The sequence below is a fragment of the Eurosta solidaginis genome, chromosome 1, assembly GCF_040869045.1.
Source record: "Eurosta solidaginis isolate ZX-2024a chromosome 1, ASM4086904v1, whole genome shotgun sequence".
Lineage (NCBI taxonomy): Eukaryota > Metazoa > Arthropoda > Insecta > Diptera > Tephritidae > Eurosta > Eurosta solidaginis.
The window spans coordinates 338336623-338347555 of NC_090319.1; the positions used below are offsets into that span (position 1 = coordinate 338336623).

Below are 10933 nucleotides of genomic sequence, written 5' to 3' on the forward strand. Positions count from 1 at the left end.
TACCAACCTTTGAGAAATTTTGTAAAATTAAAAGTTTACGAATTGATTCCCAATGTCATTAATGTTTTCCAATTATTATCCTAATTTCGAGAGATTTTAAGAAATGTACATTTCTCAAATGTATATTCAACATATTTTTCCAGTTTATATCCTACATTGCATATCGAGCTGAGGTGGAGTTGGAAAAAATCTCCAAGGTGGTACTACCAAAACCAGCAGCTGTTTATTGTGAGAAATAAACACCTGATTGATAGCAGTAATTAATCAAAAATAAATTATATATATTTTATTTTATTTTTGTGAAAATAACGTAGTATGGAATCTTACATTTGAGTCCAGTATGCCTAGTTATCAACATGAGCTATAATTGAACTCAAGCCCAAATGTTTGTTGGGTATATTCGACGCCATTTCGAACGAATGCAAATAAGTGATAGGTTAACTAGAGTTTAACCCTGCCAGATCGGCCGCTTAAGCTCAGCTTAAACTTCAGTTAAAGTATACTGAGAAACTGCATAGTAAGTTTAAGCGTAGATTAACTGGCAAATTGAGTTGATCCTCTACTGAAAAATCGGGCCTAACTAGTTTAAATATTTGCTCAATTTTCTGGGTCCAATAACTTATCAGTGTTCGGACATGGAACATGATCAAATAGTGTTGGTACAATATAATTATATAGGGAGTAGATGTAAAGTAGCTTATGTAGTACTATTGTAAGGTGATTCAACAAATAATATATATAGATGAGGATGAAGAGCTAAGTTTATTTAGCCATGTCCATTTGACCGTCTGTCAGTTTGTATGCAAACTAGTCCCACAATTTTTGAGATATCTTCGTAAAATTTATTGAGCGGATATGTTTAGGTGTCTGTTCAGACATTTGTCGGACCCGGCCGGATCGGACCACTATAGCATATATCCTTCATACAACCGATTTTTCAGAAGATAGGATTTTTGTCATACCTTCCTCAATTTATCAGACTGAAGCTGCAAACTTCACCATATGCTTTCGTATATTGCACACATTGTTGTCTGAAAAAGGCTTCAAATTTCATCGAACGCGTACGTAAAGGGCAATAATTGTTGCCTGAAAAAATTATAGGCATCGCTGGTATATATGGTATGTATCCCATACAACCGATTGTTCAGATAACAAACTTTTCGTAATTTTTGCCCCATTTCAACAGCTAGAATCTTCGAACGTGAAACCCTGCATCCCCACACAAAGTACCTACCAATTTTTTATTTTATATTTATCTTAAAAATCGCTTAGGTATATACATCTGTTCCCTATATATTTCATATCTTATACAGCCGGTTATTTGGATATAACGAATGGAATAAGATAATTGTTCAGTCCCATTCATGAAAGGTATAAAGTCTTGACAGCTTGTGCCAAATGTTGTATTTAACATTGTAGTGCACACGAGGTGTACCGTTTATTTTTCTTTAACTTAATTTAAGAACATTGTATTTAATTAAGAACATTGTATTTAATTTAAGAACATTTGTTCATATTGTAACGAATTTAGGGAAGCTCCGCTTATTTGAAACCTTCTGCTAACGTTCGAATTGCTAAACTGTTGAATAAATCACTCCAATATTCTACATTGCAAACTGGTGTTTATTTAGATTACTTTGGGAGTAGTACAATTGTACTTCACTTCGCAACTAATAGCGTGTTTAAATCAAACCTGATTACTCAACTTGCACTGCTTTTGTACTCTTCGTGTCTCCTCCGAATGTTTCTCCAAAGGTCTAGACGTTTCACCTTTTAGACTCTTGTAGCTCATGTTTGGTTATGAGCTATATACGTGTATATTTGTAGTTTATAGCCATACGCGTGTGTATGTATGAGTAACTACTTCGGCTAATGACTACATATGTGTGTGCGAGAGATATTTCTTCGTCCTTTTCTACATAAGTGTTGCTAGCTCTAATGTGGACATGTATATAAGAGTGGCTGCTTCATTAGGGTGGTTACAAGATATATGGTGAATTTTAATCTTTGTTCTATCTTTCGGGGCACCCTCCTAAAATATGTAAAGAGATCAGAAAATGATTATTGCAAAGCTTCAGGCTAATCCTATAATGTTAAAAGGTGCCTCATTGAGTCAAAATTAGGAAAAACAGCGATTTTTCAGAAAAAATTTTAGTGTTTCGTCAGTAAAAGTGCAACCATTTATGCCAGGAACTTGACTCGCATACCATTGAATATTGTAATGTCCATAGACGTTTGCATGGAAATTAAAAATTAGGAATATCTACTATGGCCTGATCTGATAAATGCTAAATACTGCTAAAAATATCCGTTTTATAAAAATATTATTCAGATCAAAATCAATACAAATAAAATTAACTATCGAATGGTGTACGAGTCAAGTTCCTGGCATAATGGTTTCACTTTTACTGACGAAACACAAACAATTTTTTCTGAAAAATCGCTGTTTGTCCTCATTTTGACCTCAATGAGGCACGTGTTAACATCATCGGATTGGCCTGAAACTTTGTATGTATCATTTTCTAGTCTATTGGCGTATTTTATGGGGGTGCCCCAGCGGAAATCTACAATTGATTTCTTGTGGCCACCCTACTGCTTCATGTTTTTGTTGTTGCTTGATTATTTACTAACAGCCTAGTGATGTCAACATTCGCCACAATATTTTAAGGCCAATCGTTCTCTTTTCAAGAAAATGGGGTCATTGCAAGGACAAGGTTGTTGTTTTAAGAACTGCTTGTTCATTTTTCACGAGCTAAAGAGCAAGAACATAAAAAGCTTGAATTGAGTCCGGTGGTGCTGGATTTTAGAGCGGTGTTTTTCTCTGAGTGTATGTGCATTGTGCGGGGATCACTATGCTTCGTCAAACGTCAAAATTCTTATGCTGCTCCTATTTCCATGCAAAAGAAAAAAATCAAAAATGTTTTTTTTTAGCTTTTACTTTATAACGCGGCGGAGCCATACAAGATGGCATCACGGTAACATCCCTACAAATGTCTCTGTTCCTGATTCCGCCATGCTTTAAAGCCATATAGGGTAGAGTTGGATTTCGATTCGATTTATAATCGATCTTTTTTGGGAATGAAGAGTCGATTTTTTTAGAATCGATGGATTTATTACGCCTTCAAAGTTTCGATCATCTTATATATATACTTGGAGACCCGCCAGACGTTCTTCTGCCCTAAATTTGGTCTATCTACATACATTTTAATAAGCTTTTTCCGTCTAACGCTGCCCTACCCCTCTACACTTTTTCCTAATCTTTTTATTACTTCCTCCGTCTTTTTCGCTTCATCTATCTCCATCTTCGCCTCATTCTATCTCTTTCTCAGTCTCCTTTCTTTTCTCTTCTCTCAATTTTTTCTCTTTCTTCTTCATCTCTTATTGCCAGTTCCAGAGGGTGGTATGTATTTTGTTCAAGTCCCATTCCGAGTCTCAGTCCCAGTCTCACTCCGAGTCTCAGCCTTAGTCGCAGTCCTAGTCCTAATCCCAGTCCCAGTCCGTCTCTGGTATACTTGCCGGAAAAAAGCATCGTATATACTATTATAGGCAAATTTATATACGAAATTTCAGGCAAATCGAATAGGACGTATGTGAATAGGTATGTGGGTATTATTAATTCTTGTCTTTATTTCGGCTTCGCATGCATATTTATCAGTTTTGCCAGGTTGATGCGACTAAATCGAATATCACAATGAACTTTAGAGATCTCAGCAACCACTTTCATTTGATATCCATAATGCACACACATTCTAGGGGAATCCGGGTCCATGTTTTGGCCTATATCTCAAGACCCTAGTCACTCAGCCGTGTAAAACTTACTCTGAATTATAGCATACATCAACAGCTTCAATCTGATACCCATAATGTAAAAACACATTCTAGGTGTATCCGGGTCCACGTTTTGGCCTACATCTCGAGACCCTAGTCACACAGCGGCATAAAACTTGCTCTGTACTAAAGCACACGTCAACAGCTTCAATTTGATATTCATAATGTAAAAACACATCCTAGTGTTACCCTGATCCATGTTTTGGCCTATTTCCCGAGACCCTAGTAACTATAGGTATGAAAACTGCTCTGTACTAAAGCACTCATCAACAGCTTCAATTTGATACCCCCAATGTAAAAACATTATCTAGGCATTCACGGGCCCACGTTTGGCTTATATCTCCAGACCCTAGTCACCCAGGGATATGAAAATTATTCTTTACTAAATCACTCATCCACACTTTCATTTGTTAACCATATTGTATAAATACATTATAGGGGTAACCGGGTCCCCGTTTTGATCTCAAGACCCTATGCACGTAGCGAAAAAGAAGGTAGACGTTGGCCGATTCTCAGATCTACCCAATATGCTCAAAAAATTTCATGAGAATCTGTTCAGCCGTTTCGGAGGAGTTAAGCCTCTAACACCGTGACACAAGAATTATATATATTAGATATAAAATTTCTTTCTTGTAACAGTGTTTGTGGTTGAATTCCTTTGAAACGGCTCGACCGATTCTCATAAACTTTTTATACCTACAACCCTTTGGGACTGGAACTGGAACTAAGACTGGGACTTGGGCTGGGACTGGGATTGGGATCAGTTCCCGGCCAAGTACAGGGAATAAGGGATGGAGTGAAAATTCATCTACCTTGCAGGTGCCGCTCGGAATCACCATAAAATATGTAGCACGACGCAAATCAGAAGAGAAGCTCTATGGGTCTATGTCACCTCGGAAGTGAATCGCGTCAAGATCTTTTTTACGGCATTAAACGTTTTGTGGAGAGATTAACTAACAGTGCTACGCCCCAGGTGCGACCACTCACAAATTGTCATCAATTCCACTAACGGGAGTCCAAGGAAACCTGCAGTTTCAACAGGTGTGGACCAAAGAGAAGAGGGTGTTAGAGGCGTTGGGGCCATTGCAATTGAAAATTTTGTTGGTGTCATGTGGGGTTACTTCGCAAGCAGGACACACTTTATGTATATCTGGTTTGATTCTGGATAGGAAATAATTTAACCTGTTACAGTATGCAGATGGAAGTTGAGTTAGAGTGACGCGCGTCTCTGCGAGTTCATGGAATTTAAACTTAAGAACGGTGTTCGCCGGGCAATTCCTGGCTTAGAGTTCCGCCGCCTTTTTGTGTTCTTCTTCTAGCTACGGTCTAACAACACTCAGCTCTCTGATCGATCAGGCACATGCCTGGGCATTTGGAATCGCGTTAACCGCCAACGCGGAAAAAATCGATGTAGTATTATTTACTAGGAAGTACAGGCTCCCTAATTGGGCCAAGCCTAAGCTTGGGGGGTAACCCTGCAATAAATATAAAGCACAAAGTATCTAGGAGTTATACTTGATAGTAAGTTGTCGCGGAAACTCCATGTGGAAGGGAGAGCGAAGAAAGCTTCCGCGGCACTCTATGCATGCAAGAGGATGCACGTGGGGCCTATCACCCAAACTCTCTCATTGGGTATTTACTGGCGGCCACCGTGGTGTGATGGTAACGTGCTCCGGCTACCACATCGTATGCCCTGGGTTCACACCCCGGGCAAAGCAACAAAGACAATTTTTCTAAGCGGGATCGCCCCTCGGCAGTGTTTGGCAAACCCTCCGCGTGTATTTCTGCCATGAAAAGCTCTCAGTGAAAACTCATCTGTAGGTCTCGTCCGGCCAATTTGTAGGGAAAATCAAGAGGAGCACGACGCAAATTGGAAGAGAAGCTCGGCCTTAGATCTCTTCGGAGGTTATCTCGCCTTACATTTATTTATTTTATTCAAACCCATACTTTACTATGGGGTTCTTCTTTGGTGGACAGCCACACAAAAAAGTACGTATGTATACCAAAAAACTTGAGAGGGTATGCAGAGTATCAATGATTAGCATAACGGGAGCCGTAAAAACCACCCCGATAGCAGCACTGCATGCCATTCTACACATCCCGCCTGCATACCTAATGGCCAAAAACATAGCGTTAGCAACAAGGCTTGAGGCCTCGGGTAGCTTGTGTGCAGTCCGTATGGCCAAAGCAGTATAGCGCCATCTAATAACGGTCAAACGGAATATATGGTCCCGTGCCTGAGCTTCGAAAAAAATATTGAGCTGGAGGGTTGGTACCGGTGCGCAGAAATGTTAGAGCATACTATACACGTATAGACAGATGGTTTCAAATTAATGGAAGGGGTTGGGTCTGCTGTTTACTGTGTCGACCCAGAAAGAAGTAGATCCCACAGGCTGTCAGATTACTGCAGCGTTTTTCAAGCGGAAATGAATGAAGAAAGCATCAGAAATTCTGGAGGGGCGTGCTTAAGCTGCAGTCGCGTCAATTTATATGTTGATAGTCAGGCTGCAATTGAGGCAATAATCTCACACAGTACTTCATAAAGAAGTGTTCTGGAAAGCAAAGAATCATTGGAAAAACTTCGCTCAGGCCGGACCATACATCTTCACTGGGTTCCCGATCATAAAGTAACGACAAAGCCGATGAGTTGACAAAGGACGGTGCAAAACTCGCGGAGTCAATGATAGACGTCCCAATCCGTTTGGGAGAAATAAAAAGGAGACAGGAGTTGAATATGATCCATCTAGCAGGAGAGGCGTGGACAAAAGTGCGGAGCTACAAAATTTCTAAGATCGTGTGCAAAGCCACAAAGTGGCTCATATCTCTGAAGAGAGAAGACTTAAGGCTCACGATGGGTATACTGACTGGACACTGCCTTCTGGCGTCACATGGTTATAAGTTAGGCCTCGTCAGTAACAGCAAGTGTGAGCTACAGGAAGAAACGGTTGAACACCATCTTTGTTCATATCCTGCGTTCCCGGCAGCTATTAGGGGCGGCAGAGTTACCAGATCTTAAGGCAGCAATTAAGCTTCCAAGGAAACTGCTAACATATGTCCTGGCGCCTAATTTGAGCTCTTCCGTTTGGTCGTCAAGGGGGTGGGGTAGCATAATTTAGTTGACGAAATTTTCTAGTATGTTTCTCAGAATAATGGTATTCCGTCAGATGGCCTCACAACTCGCATGGTCCTTACCATACAGACCTGTTGGCAGAAAGGCATAGCCTTTGTGACCACCATTGCAAACCCTTGGTACTTCCTAATTTTTAATTGCAAAAAAAAAAAAAACAAGTAAGGACGGGACTGTCTTCGGCTGTGCTGAAGACTTCATACCTTTCATGAATGGGGCCATTCTTAATCTCCAAATAATCGGATGTATAAGATAAGAAATATATAGTGAACAGATGTACATACCTAAACGATTTTAAGATAAATATAAAAAAATGGCAAAAAACCCCCTTATCTGAAAGATCGGTTGTATGGGATATATATTATATATAGCTCCGATCGGAATGATTTTTACAGGAAATCTTCTATGATATATTAGAATATATATCACCAAGTTTCACATTTTTATATTGGAAACTAAGGGAGAAATGGCCAAAAATCTTTCTATCTGAATGATCGGTTGTATGGGATATATACTATATATAGCTCCGATCAAAGTGATTTTTTCAGAAAATCTTCTAGGATATATTAAAATATATATCACCGAGTGTCACGTTAATATTTTCCAAATTAAGGGAGAAACGCCCAAAAATCTTTCTATCTGAAAGATCGGTTGTATGGGAGATATATGTTATAGTGGTCCGAATCTACCGGATCCGACAAATGTCTAATATAATACAAAAATACATCCTTGTGCCTAATTTCATTGAGATATCTCAAAATTTGAGGGAGTAGTTTGCGTTCAAACAGACAGACGGACGAACAGACGGACGGCCAGACGGACATGGCTATATCAACTCAGTTCGTCGCTCTGATCAATTCGGTATACTTAATGGTGAGTCTATCTTCTATATTTCTCAACGTTACAAACATTGACCAAAGTTAATATACCATTTCATGTTTATGAAAGGTATAAAAATTGCCCAGATGTGCTGAACTCTAAGTATGTTCACCGAAAATGATCTGCACGAAGTTTGTCTTTCAAAAATAATAATGTTTCTATTTTATTGTTGTTATTACTATGTTTATGACATTTTGTTTTATTTCATAAAAATTGTTTTCTATTTTTTTTTTTTACAGATTTCTTAACATCGATATTAGGAAGTGTTGTACCCTAACGCCCTAATGCAGACGATATGGTAAGTATCAACTTGTATACGAATTTTTTAGTAGAGTAAGCACAGGTCCTTTGCACACAAAAAAAAAATAATAAAGTGTAGTATTAACACTATTCGGAGTAATATAAAAACTAATTTTGGAGTCAACGCTGTTGCTCGTTGTATTGAAGTTTCACACCCTGCGTTCAAGGCCCGTCCGAAGCAACATCAAAGCTTTGTCCTATTGTTATTATATAACAGATTCAACTTTATAGGTCTGGTTACATTCAACGCGGCGTCTTTAGACCACAACTTGATTACTTTGAACGCGGCAGCCTTAAACATAAATTATGGCAAAAAAGAGCGAAAAATTTAGGAAGAAAAATAACAATTATGTTTAAAAAATGCCCAAAATAAAAAGGATGCCACTCAATCTCGCTACCCAAAAATATAATAAGGTTTAATCTGGCTACACTGCTATTCGCGATTCACCGTTGTGCTGCTCCGTCACGCCGAAAACAATGACCCTCATAAGAACATGGGTAAAAATAATATGACAGTTGTCGCTTTGTAACTGCCGTCGTGAGTGTAATCAGGCCTATTAATGTTGGTTGCCAGATGTGAACAGCAAGCCAAAGTTGTGTTGTGGTAGCGTAATGCGCCTTTCACAACGAACCTCCTTGATTCAACCCCAGCCCAAGAAACATTCAATTTTTTTTTTATATTAATAAAATAATTTAAGATTTTTTTTTTCAGTACTTCTCTAGGATAAAATTTACACTATTTTGGTGTTTATATAATTTATATAATTTTAAAATAAACTCTTGAATTTCTTCTTTTCCAACTATTTCTTATTCTTTATCTCACTGCATCAGTATTCATCTTCCATCCGCTTCTTTGTTTCGAATGGCTCAGAAAAGCCATTGAGTGGTGGTGCTGCTCAACGTCAACGGTATATTTAATACATATTATGTATGTTTTGCTGTCTTTTTTACGTTGTTGAAGGCAGCTTTCGAATCGACGTAGAGGTAATTGGTAGGGTAGTTTTAGCAGATACTGCGAAGGCTCATTCCGTATTAGTTGGACATTGTATGGTTGCTTTTCTTGTGGATTGGGTAGAGAACACTTAGACTACAGTCATTGGTTAAGCCGTTGCCCGATGCACATGCTTCACCTACTTTTGACTTGCTAGATGTTTGGTATGTGGGATACTCTGTCTCTGTTAGCAGAGGGAATATGAAAATAGAAGTGAAGTAACAGGAAAGGATAGAGTTAGATTTATATAAACCCCAAGCCTTTCTGATAAGTTTTACTTCCTGGGAAGTAGATTGATTTTTTGTGATGTGATTTGTTTAAAATTCGATAAAAAGATAGCTTAATGCTTTGATAAATATAAAAGGATAAATTTTGAATAACTTTCAAACTTCTGTTAGCCCTGGTTGAGTGCTCTCTTTCATTGCTCTGAAACCTATTCAGCCAATATGTTATTTTTTGCTATATATAAATAAAATAAATAAATGTAAGGCGCGATAATCTTCGAAGAGATTTTAGGCCGAGCTTCCCTTCCAATTTGCGTCGTACTCCTCTTGATTTCGTGATCCCCTTGATTTTTCCTACGGGACGGGACCTATTTGTTTTATGCCGAATCCGAAGGGTATCTGCAAGGCCGTTTTCACTGAGAGCTTTTCATGGCAGAAATACAATCGGAGTGCCTGTTAAACACTGCCGAGGGGCGACTCCGAGGTGTGAACCCAGGATCTTCGATGTGGATGTCGGAGCACGCCACTATCACACCACAGCGGTGGTGAATAAGCTGAATAACAAAGAAATAACATTGATATTTTCCATAATAAAGTTTTATTTTGATATTGCTTTGAATTATTATTGTCGCCTACAACGTTCCCCCTGTGGGTAAGGGGTAGTAGAATATGCCCAAGGCAGGCATGCCAGTCGTAAAAGGCGACCATAATCCACAAAGGGGTGTAATGTTGTTTTTCTAATTAAATTTGTTTATGTTGATCCTCGGATTTTCATACTCCAAGCCGACAGTGCACCTCGGTAACAAATTGCCGTCATATTATTAGTGACGAAAAGGGTGGATAGATTACCCTGACAAAATTGCCGTCATCGTATTAGTGACGAAAATGGATTGTACTGGTGGTTAAATTGGTTTGTGTTTGATCTTCGGATCTTCACATACCAAACCTTTCAGTGCACTCTAACCGTAACAAATGTACGTCATCTTATTAGTGACGATAAGGCTAACCAATCCTGAGTGGCTTTACTCGAAAGGGAGCAAGGAGAACGCTGGTATCACCCTGTGGGACCCCAAGCATGGTGCTTATAAAAACTGTCACCATCGGAGCAGGAAATAAAGCCGGGTGATCTGAATTTTCAGGTCTCACCTTCCTGTCCTGGGATGGCCCCCTTGTGGGAGCATCGCGGGGCTGTGGTTTCAGATCGTATTTCTGGGAAGCTAACCCAGAATGCGTAGGATCGCCTCTGAGGAAGTTCGTTTCTTCGTTGGATTTGACAGTGTTCTCTTCGGAGTAATGCTGTTGCTTCAGCCGCCGAATCAGACAATATAGTATTCTCTTCGGAGTAATACTGTATTCTTTGGTGGGAGGTGGGCAAGAAAGTTTACTCATGTACTTCTCATAAGGAGTAAGCTGCCCAAGTACGTGCTAATCTGCACACAAGTAATTCAAAGACGCTTCTGCGGAACGTCAAAGGAAAGGTTGGTTACATCCCTAAATTGTGCACGTTGTTAAAAGAAGGATGTATAACTGTTGATGAATAACAGAAAGAGAAATACAGAAAGAGAAATATGGTGGATATTCCAA

General features: G+C 39.1%; 1 protein-coding gene across 9 annotated transcripts in view; it reads left to right on the forward strand.

Moving 5' to 3' along the window:
• Positions 1-10933, forward strand: part of LOC137237929 (uncharacterized) — a 636630-nt gene that overhangs the window by 353083 nt on the left and 272614 nt on the right. For 8 of the 9 annotated variants that reach the window (XR_010949057.1, XR_010949056.1, XR_010949055.1 and 5 more), the window contains one exon: positions 8074-8132. The gene's annotated coding sequence lies outside the window, so the exon portion shown is untranslated. The remainder of the gene's footprint in view (positions 1-8073; positions 8133-10933) is intronic. The other variant, XM_067762310.1, reaches the window with a different exon arrangement.